Source organism: Arachis ipaensis, chromosome B08 (assembly GCF_000816755.2).
Source record: "Arachis ipaensis cultivar K30076 chromosome B08, Araip1.1, whole genome shotgun sequence".
Classification (NCBI taxonomy): Eukaryota; Viridiplantae; Streptophyta; class Magnoliopsida; order Fabales; family Fabaceae; genus Arachis; species Arachis ipaensis.
Genome location: NC_029792.2, coordinates 34998665 through 35009339, shown reverse-complemented (window position 1 = coordinate 35009339; position 10675 = coordinate 34998665). Strand labels below are relative to the sequence as shown.

General features: G+C 33.2%; 1 long non-coding RNA gene across 10 annotated transcripts; it reads left to right on the top strand.

Moving 5' to 3' along the window:
- On the top strand, positions 3173-7837 carry LOC107613657. Of its 10 annotated transcripts, XR_002352333.1 has the most exons (10): positions 3173-3559; positions 3712-4711; positions 4829-4937; positions 5415-5564; positions 5833-5929; positions 6199-6315; positions 6405-6447; positions 6662-6763; positions 6896-7074; positions 7297-7837. It is a non-coding gene; the product is annotated as an uncharacterized LOC107613657 (long non-coding RNA). The 10 variants fall into 10 exon arrangements; XR_002352337.1 differs by having other exon boundaries at positions 3712-3800; positions 4601-4711; positions 4834-4937; positions 6199-6763; XR_001614123.2 differs by having other exon boundaries at positions 3712-3800; positions 4601-4711; positions 6199-6763.

Sequence of the window (10675 nt, the reverse complement as noted above, 5' to 3'; positions counted from 1 at the left end):
AATTTCCATTTATTCTCTAACAATTTGGAAGTGATATTGGACATTTTTATACTGCAGATATGGAGATCAGGCTGCTGAGGTGACAAAAGAAGGGTTTGGTGCTGCTGGTCATACTTTGAGTGATGCTTGGACTGCTGTTAAGATTAGAAAGACTCTTAACTCTAAGAGTGCTCTTAAATGTACTTTCCTGTCTGAAACTGGTGTTAAAGCTGCAGCTGAGGAATTCAAAGCCAAAAGTTTCAAGTAATTATGCAAAAATTAGTTCAATTTAATTTTATGTAAAGCTTATATCAACTTTCCATTACCAACTTTTTCTCCTAGAGAACATGAAAAATTGAGAACATAAACATATCATTTGTTGTTTTTAGTGTATTTATGTACCTGTATAAAGTGTGACTATTGTATTTATTTCTCTTGTGGCATGAAAACAAAATCAGTCCTAATTAGTTTGTATTTTCATTGTCACTTAAGATAGTTACACATCATTTTTTCATGTTATTTTTCCGTGTTTGGATCTACTCAAATTAATATAGATATGAGATTTATTATCACCTAATTAGATTGCTTTTTCTAGTGTGATATTTTTGCACTTTGATCTTTAACTTTATTATTAATTATCTTTGGCTACCCTTTTTCACCTAATCTTATTTATTCGACATTTTATGATGTGATATTTTATACTTTGATATTGATGTGATTCATACTAAATACTCATTTGATTCTGACCGGCTCCTTCTTTCTATGTCGGTTGAAATAATGACATAAATAAATGTGACATTTAGGTTTGTAATACAAATACTAAATTGTATTTTTCTTTAAGTCATTTAAACTAAATCGGATGTTCATTTACTATAACTGCAGATGGTTTTTTCTATTCTAAAGTATATGGTTATTTTGGGTATACTATTTATAATACAATTTATTATCCTGCTGTGTTGATGTAAACAGAAAAATTAAAAAAAAAATTAAAATAGTCCAGATGTTCATTTTACTAGGTAGGCGGATGGTTAGTTTCATTTTAATTTGGATGTTTATTTGATTTTGATTGAATTTAACATAATTTTGCATGATTAGAAGACTTTGTTTAAAAATATTGTGAGTATGGTGCGCCTATTATAAACTGAAATTTTACTAACACGTTTAACCTGTTTAAGTTAGTTATTTTCTTAAAATATAAATTAATAAATTATAAAATATATGTCACTATTAAATTAAGTGTCTAATAAATAAAAAAATTAATTGGTGTGTTTAGAATTTGTGGTCAATCCAAAATAGGGCGGGTGTTCATTTTACTAGTTAGACAGATGATTATTTTCATTCTAATTTGGATATTTATTTGATTTGAAATGAATTTAACAATAGAATCATCGAAGTCGAAAAAAGAATGAAGCATCCATACATTTGGGTCTGGACTTTGAGGGTGAAATGTGAAAAAATCTAGAACTTATTCTTCTCATGTTAATTTTGGAATTTTTAATTTTTTTTGTCCCCAGAGTAAAATATTTTCTCCACTCAGGAATAGCATATATAAGTGCACTATATATTATGAAAAGTCAGTAGTATAAATTGTAACAAATGAAAAATGATCCAGTGGAATGCATGCAGAATCAGAGGAACCAAATTTGAAATAATTTGAGAAGCCAAACTTTTGTGACCCAAAAGTTGATAAAATGTTTGAAACCTTAGAAGTATCACTAGAAGCAGAGTTCCCAAAATTAATATTATAGAAAGACAACTTATTGAAGAATCCAACAAAAAGTCCCACAATATGTGGGTATATAGTAGTGGATGTCAGTATTATTTAGGTACGTAATACACTTGTGACACAATAAATCAGTTCCAGGAGATTCATAATGCATTGCAAAACATACATCACTAGATTAAGCTGCATCAGAATGTTGATCAAATTCATTACTTGGTCCAGAAACAGACTCTTCTCCAACTGAACTAATAGGAGAAGATAAATTCCCAGAGAAAAAAATCAAAAGGCTGTCTTTTTCATCTTTCTTTTTACAAATAGGGACCATTAAAGATCTTATACCAAGAAATAACTACTGAAATTTTGTGGAATCATACCTGCAAATTAAAAAAACCCAACTTAAATTAACAAACATATAGATATAGGTTGTCTCTAGATCAACTACAATTAGTTTCAATCAATAATTTAAGCTAAAAAAATATAACCACTTACAAGACAAGAAAATTCCTTTACATGTTCATTTCACACATTTTCACATAACTGAAAGTAACTACGGGGTGAAATGCTCAGTAAACCAATGGTTATTCACAAATCCATAAACTAAAACAAGCAAAAGATCAATCACTCAATTAAAACAAACATTAATTTATTGAATGAATGAAACTCAATCATTCGTATACATTGTAATATGATCATCCATCTTATTTTGAATAACCATTCACTAGGTCAAATAATATAAGAAATCTATTTAAATCAGTCAAATATTTCAAACTCTAATCATAGTGTACAAAAGCAGAACAATCAAGTAACTCAACCAAATCCATTGCATGAACATCTAGTTATCAGCTAAACCCTCAGTCGTCAAGTATAAAAAATTTCAATAATCAATCTAAACAATTTAAAAACCAATCAGTAATCTATGCTCAACTAAATATGTTCTCAAGTGTTCAATAAACTTACAATCCAAATACTAGCATGAAAACCAATCATCCAAATACTTAATAAAATAACCATCCACATTATGGTACTAACTAAATTGATATTTAAAATTCTAAAGGCTACAATACAAAAAGGAAGGAAACCAGCCACATCTACAATATTTTGACATAAGTCCAATATTTAAAAATCCAACCCTTGTGTACACAAGCATAGCAACCAAGTAACTCAGCCAAATCCACACTACAAGAAAATTATGTTTTAGTGACAAACTTTTAGTGACAATAACATAATGGCCACTAATTTCTTTATTTAAGTTATATTTTTGCGGCAATTATATATTTGTCATTATTACTGTATATTTTAGTGGCCATTATTACTATTGTCAGGAAATTATTATATGTTTTTACTTTTAATTTTAATTTTTTTAAATTATTATGGTGGCTATTGTCATTATTGCCGCTAAACTCTTATTCACATATTTTTTTATCTCATCCGTAAATCAAATTGAAACACTGTAAGAGAAAGAAATGAAAATTTTACTTTCACACAACGCGTTGCCTTCCTCTTTCACCTGCGAGCTTCCCCAAACCCTCTCCATCCTTTGTTTCTCTTCACTTTCTCACTCTCTCTTTTCTTCATCAATGAAAGATTGATTTCGCTACTTGCCTGGGCTAACTCCCGCAACCATTGCCATCGCCGACCACCTTCACCACCATGGTAACCATTGCCGATAGCCGCCGTCCATCATCCTACTCCTTGGACTTCGTTTCCATCCAATCCGCCTCAGATCCGCATCTATGTCATTGTTTGTTCATCTCAGATCTATGTCGCCAAGGTCTTCCAGCCACCGTTGCTGCTTTTGTCGCAACACCACATCTCCGCCGCTTGCACCACCGCCGTTCTTGCACGTAGACGCACAAGGTCTTCTCTTGATGTGAAATTCTGCATAAATTTGATAATATCTAATAGCTAGGTTTAGCTGAACTTGATTTCATTACAATTTTGAACTCTGAATTTTGAAATTAGGAATTGTTACACCGAATTGAATATTATCTCTTAATCTTAATTTGCAGGTTTTGAAAGATAGGAAGCTCAAGCATCAGCTATCTATCAGAAAATAGTTATATGGCAATGCTACGAAAGCTGCTGCCAAGGCGGAAAAGTGAACTGTTTTCCATGTATCTTTTATGTTCAACAATTGAACTAAATTTATCCTTTTGTTTAATGATCTCTATGTGACATGCTATAGAAAGAATTCAATTTTAGTTGTGCATTATATTCTTATTCGAAATTGACTAAATTCAAGATTAAGTATCAAACTTAACTAAATCTAAATTTGATGTGTGAAGAACTTTGAGAATTAAAAGAAATCTTGTGCTCTGGTCTCTTTCTAATTTTTCCAACATTAAGAACCCTAATCTGATGATGGACGACAACATTCACTTCTCTGCTTTCTTCAATTATGACAATCCACTGCATAAGGTCCTTCCCGCCATAGCAGAGCAACCAATAAATTTGCAGCATCCCTTGTCTTAAATTGCATCTATGAGCCTATGGCGATTTCATTTGATGGCCAAAATCTTTGCAGCCTAGAGTCAATTGCAAGACAAAATTTTCATCATTCTATTGTATTATGGTGTACATAGGGAGGTATGGGAGTGTTCATTACTTTATTTGATAATAGTCACAAAAGTGTGAAGTTGTAGGTTTCTATTTCCTGTGAATGCTAAGTAATGTAAATAGGTTTCATGGTTTGGATTATAGGAATTATCAAAGTAAAATGTTGTTGTTTTGGGCATAAAAAATACCCTTATTCAAGAAGTGAGACTCAAAGAAGAAGAACCCTTATAAAATGCAATGCAATTTCATCTTCCTGTTTCATAAAATATTTAGAAAGTATTAGCTTTGTATTAGAAGAAACTTCCATTTTGTTGCAATTGATAGCTCTGAAATATATTTCAGGTATTCTCACTGATATTGCTGAAGCAAAATACAACTACTGGTCTACCTTTGCGGCTAATCCTTTTGAAGTTGTATTAGTTGCAGGAAAGAAAGCAAAACTACCAGGAGGAGGTGGTGACATTACTTAGGATTTTTATTCTAACTTTTTTTATTTGCCTTATTCAATTAGTTGTAGTGATTGACTACTCTCAATTGTTTCTTTTTTTTTCTGCTACACATGGGTCGCAGTGTAGATGAGGAAGAAAATAAATGTGACTTGAAGGACCTTACCGGGGAGGGAAATATTGAGAGCATGCTTTTTTTCAAGCAAGGGTTACGGGAATTAGCTTCACTAAAGGTGTCTTTTATATCTTTAGTTTAAAACTGTCCAAGCATGCCCTTCTTTGAGTTTAGTTTAATGGTTTTATTTTTGTGAGTTATCCATTCTTTGAAGGATATATATACTATCCCAAAACCCATTATATCATGTTTGTGGATGAAGGGTTTCTGAATGAATGTAATCCTTTATTGATCTTCATATAAGTTAATGTTGTAGATGGTCTTACACCCTTAACATTTTTCTTGCAAGAGATGTCATATAATAACTATTTGGATGCTGATGCTGCTTGGAACTGTGTGTGTGAGTTTAGGGATCCCACATGTGTAGTAGTGAAGCATACTAATCCTTCTGGGGTAGCATCACGTAATAATATTCTTGAAGCTTACAGACTAGCTGTTCTTTACCTTTCTTTTCTTTTCTTTTTAGCTGAATATGCAGAACTAATGTCATATGAGTGCATCTTAAGCAATATACTAACTGCCAAAATATTTGCAGGCATCCCCAGTATTCATCTTTGCAAACCAAGCCGAACTTGACATGCTCGAAACTACTCTTGTCGCCCTTCAAGACATTATGCTCAACAAAGTTCTTGATGAATCTGGCAAGAAGATTCTTTGCTCTGAGTTCTCCAAGATTATGCAACAGGTAATTAACAAATAAACCTTACTTTAAGAAATATCTATAAGCATAACGGGTTGGCCAAATTGATTTGTTTGATCCATGTAGTTGACCTCATTTGTTAATGGTAGACAACAACTTATGACCTCGGTTGTTACCTGTACATGATTTGCATCTTTTTTATTCTCTTTGACATTCTAGTTTTGATCTGAGTTGATATCTTATGCAATATGCAGAGTTCAGAATTTTATTTTTCATTTTTTATTTTAACTTTAACCAATCATTTATTCTGAAGCTATGTTCATCGAGTGGGTCATATAGCAAGAGCTGGCCGAGAAGGATGTGCCATCACATTTGTGACTGATAATGACTGGTCACTTCTAAAAGCAATTGTGAGTTTCTTTCCCATGATTGTTAATTTTTTACTTCTCCTTTTTTTAGCTTAGTTTCATAATTTCTTCCTGTCTTTCTTTTAAGATAGTATAGTTAAACAAGCTGATGCATGATCTTAATACTAGTTATTTAGATGTTCCTAGTTGAATACCTTACTGATTCTTTGCTTAGACAGAATTGAAGTAGAAACTAAGAGTAAAAATAAAGTCAGTGATTTTTATTATCCTTTTTATAGTCTTTCTATTAAAGCTGGTTTTCAATTGATTAGGAAGAGAGCTGGTTCAAAGCTGAAGAGCCGAATTATAGCAGAGCAATTCATACATAAATGGTCTCATGTAATTGAGTAATTGGAGCATCAAATTGCAGAAGTACATGAAGAAGAGAGGTTTTTGATTGTTAATGGTTCTCTTATTTTAACTACTATACTGTATTTTTACATCTCAAATTCTCAATTTTTCTTTTTTTGGGGTTCAGGGAAGAAAGAGCCCTAAGAAAATCTGAAATAGGGGCCACAAAGGTATAGATCAGCGATTCATTGTTTTATTTGCTTGGAGTTCTGGGATGCCTTGGATTACAATTTTGTGTGTTCACTTCACATTATTGTTTAAGAAATAGTACTTCCTAGTAGTAGTATTATATTATGTGGCTTTGAACCTTCCATTCACTCTCTGCATTTTCTCATTCATAAGATTTTCCATTTAAATATAATCATGCTCTTATGAAATGGATAGGATGAAAACATGATTACTCATAAGGAAGAGATCTTTTCCCGCTCCAAAAGAACCTGGTTTGTAACAGAGACAGAAAAAAAGGTTGCTACAAAAGCAGCAAAGGTAAAATTTCTTGTTTCATAGTTGTGATATTTCTCAAATTTGATATATATTATTGTACCTATTAGGATATATATTCAAACTTGTTTCCATGCATTATTCAGTAATTGAATGATGGATTTTTAACCAATGCAGAAAAATTTTCCGAGAAAACGTAGAAAATTGGAAGCGGCTAGAGAGATGTTAGAAGATGAAGGAGATGATGACAGACCTGAAGTATGCACTTCCTGTTTGCATTTAAGGTTGTAGTTTTTGTCATGCACCAGGAGAGATGTCATATCACGAGCCTTGGCTAAATTTGTATCAATAAACAGGTTCGTACCTGATAAACCACTATTTTAAGGTTTATTTTGTATTGAATTAAGTTGATTTTGTCAATTATTCTCACACTTATCCATATAAATTGCATGTTTTTAAGTTTCCTTACTGATTTTGTGCTATGATTGAAAACATGCTTCTTTGGCCTTAAAATTGCTAATTTGTAATCTTCTCTTATTACCATTCGATGCCTTGATATGTATTTTAAGTGTTTTCAGGTTTTATGGGGCAGGAATGACTTAGAGGATGGAAAGGAAGCATGCCAAAGTGGAAGGAACACAAGAAATTGAAGATTTAAGAAGCTGGAGGTGACGCGCGCACATGGCTGACGCGTACGTGTGATCAAGCCATTTTCCAAGCGACGCATACGCATGACTAACGCGTACGTGTGACCTTATGCATAGTTCAACGACGCATACACGTGGCTGACACGTACGCGTGACAAGCGTCACGTGCCTTAGTTACGAGAAAACGCTAGGGGCGATTTTTGGGCTGCTTTTGACCTAGTTTCAGACCCGAAAACTTAGACAAGAGGCTGCAGAATGGAGTTGGAAGGGGGAGACCACCAATCATCACTATTCATTCATACACACTTGAGGTTTTAGATGTAGAATTCTAGAGAGAGGCTCTCTCCTCTCTCTAGGTTTAGGATTTCTTCTTTCAATTAATTCTTAGATTTAAGTTTCGGTCTTATTTTAATTTAGCTTTCTCTTACTTTTATTTGCTCTAACACTTTAGTTATCTACTTCTCTTATTGATTCCTTTATTTTGTCCATTTAGTTTATGAACTCTTGTGTTACTTTTAGTTCCCTTTTTAATGCAATTTTATGTTTCATATTTATGGCTTCTTTCTTTAATAGTTGGTTATTGATTTCTTGCAATTGTTAGTCTTAGGTTTTATTATTCCTTGTTAATTTTCTATGTTTTCATTTTGTGCCTTCCAAGTATTTGATAAAATGCTTGGTTGGATTTTGAATTAGATTTTTGTGTTCTTAGCTTGGGTTGATGATTTGGAGACTCTTGAGTTATCAAGACCCTTTTGTTAATTGGTAATTGAAGGTTTCCGGTTAGCTTAAACTTCACTAAATCTAGTCTCTCACTAAGAGTTGACAGGGACTTGTGAACTCAAGTTGATTGCACACACTTGACTTTCCTTCATTGGTTAGTGGTTAACTAAGTGAAGGCAATTTACATTTACCATCACAATTGACAATGATAATGAGGATAGGACTTCTAATTTTCTTTCCTTGCTAAGGGCTCTCTCAGTTATTAGTTTATTTTCTTGCCATTTTACTTTCTTGTTTCTTATTACAAAAGCCAAAAATATACTTTTCCATAGCCAATAATAAACATACTTCCCTGCAATTCCTTGAGAGACGACCCGAGATTTAAATAGTTTGGTTAATTTTATTGGGTTTACTTAAGTGACAAACAACCTAAACGTTGATTGAGGTTTAATTGTCGGTTTAGAAATATACTTGCAACGCGATATTTTTGTGAAAATCTTTACCGATATTTTTTCTCCTATCAGTACCAGTTTTTGCTATGAAAATTCTTAGCTACCATCCAACTGTGTATATAAGTAAATCTTGTTCCCATTATGACTTGACAGATTTGTTCTCTGCACCTATGCCCAAGATGATGTTAGTGCTGGATCCTGGTTAATTAAAAATTGAAAACTTTGCTTCATTCTCTCTGTTGTATTATTGTATTGCATCTATGCTAGACTCTATTTGTTTACTTTTGATCATTAACCATGTGCTAATCATTGATGTAACATAGAATTGTAGTATTTGTGTTGTTTAAATTTGTATTATGCTTTATTACTTTTCAAGAGAACTTTGTGTATAAATATTTAATTGAATTTAATGAAATATTTCATTTTATAATAATTAATTTTAGTATATTTATATTATGTACAATAATAATAATTGTTGGTAAAAATAATTTAAAATTTTAGAAAAATGATAGGTTGTTATTTCTAAAAGTGAGTATAATTAAAAAAATCTTAAGATTTTAGTGGCAATAGTAATAGCAACTAAAAGTAAATAATATTACAATTTTAGAATCATTTTTAGTGGCCATATAAATTGCCGATAAAATGAGTTTTGGCGGCAATAGTAATGGCCACTAAAAGTGAATAATATTGCAATCCTAGAATTCCTTTTGGTGGCCATATAAATTGCTAAAAAAATGGCCGCTAAAAATTATATACTTTTTGCGGCCATTAAAAAGTCTTTACCGGCAAATGTTATAATTGCCACTAAAACCTTTTAGCGACAAAGCATAAGACGCTAATATTTAATTGCTGGTAAATGTATTAGTGGCTATTTTTATTGCCGCTAAAAACAAAATAAATGGCCACTAAAAGTGATATTTTTGTAGTGCCATTGCATGAACATCTAGTTATCAACTAAAGCCCTAGTCATCAAGTATAAAATTTTCAATAACCAATCTAAACAATTTAATAAAACAATCAATAATTTGTGCGCAACTAAATATGTGCTCAAGTGTTCAACAAACTCACAATCCATAGAGCATATGATGTAAACAAATCAATTATTTAGCACAAAGAAAAAAAAAACAGGAATTGCTAGAATAAAAACCAACCATCCGGATATGTAATAAAGTAATCTTCCATGTTGAATCAAATAAAGATTGACTACGGTCACCTAAATTAAGTGACTTCGCATTCAAAAGTCCATACCACATACCAAAATTACTGTACTAACTAAGCCAAAATTTGACAAAATTTTGAATGCTGAAATAGAAAAACCAAGCAAACCAACAACAACAACAATCTGTTTAACAAAGTCCAATTTTTCACAATCCAACATTTAGTGTACAGAAGCAGAACAATCAAGTAACACATCAAAATTCATTGAATAAACATCTAGTTATCAACTAAACCCTTAGTCACCACCTAACCTTTTAATGCACCAATGAGGGTGGATAGCCCTGCCGATAGGGGGATTTTGGGAGTGACGGCAATGCAACTAGGAAGCTGTGCGGCCACGTAGATGTGCGTTGAAGAGGACAGTGACACCATTGGGTGCGGGGGCTTCTGGCCGAACTGGGAACGCACGAATAAGGCTGGCCGCGCAGTTGCTGAGAGGTCGACGCCGGATGGGGATGGGTGCCGTAGCATCTACTGGTCCGAGGCATTAATCGACGAGGAATATGACTGATGAAGAGAGATACTACGGTGGTTGAAACGACCTGAGGGTGGCTTCTGGCGCAGTAGAGAGAGACAACCCTTGCAAAACAGACGCATGGTGGGATGACCTACCTTCCGCGTTGATGGCTACCGGCGAGAGAGAGAGAGAGAGAGAGAGAGCACGGGGGAAGGACTACGGGGGCCGACGATGGTTGACGGTGGCAGAGCTTCTACTGCCGGTGAATGGAATGATTACTGAGGGTGACAGTGGCGATTTTGGGGGAAAGAGGGTCCTTGGGTGAATGGTGCCGATAAATTAGGGTTAGGGATGTTTACTTTGGGAATTTTTTTTACTTTTTTTTAATTTCTTGTATTGGGCCAAAATTATAGTCCATTATACACATTGTTAAGATTTTTTATTGTCTCCCTAGCAAAATTCA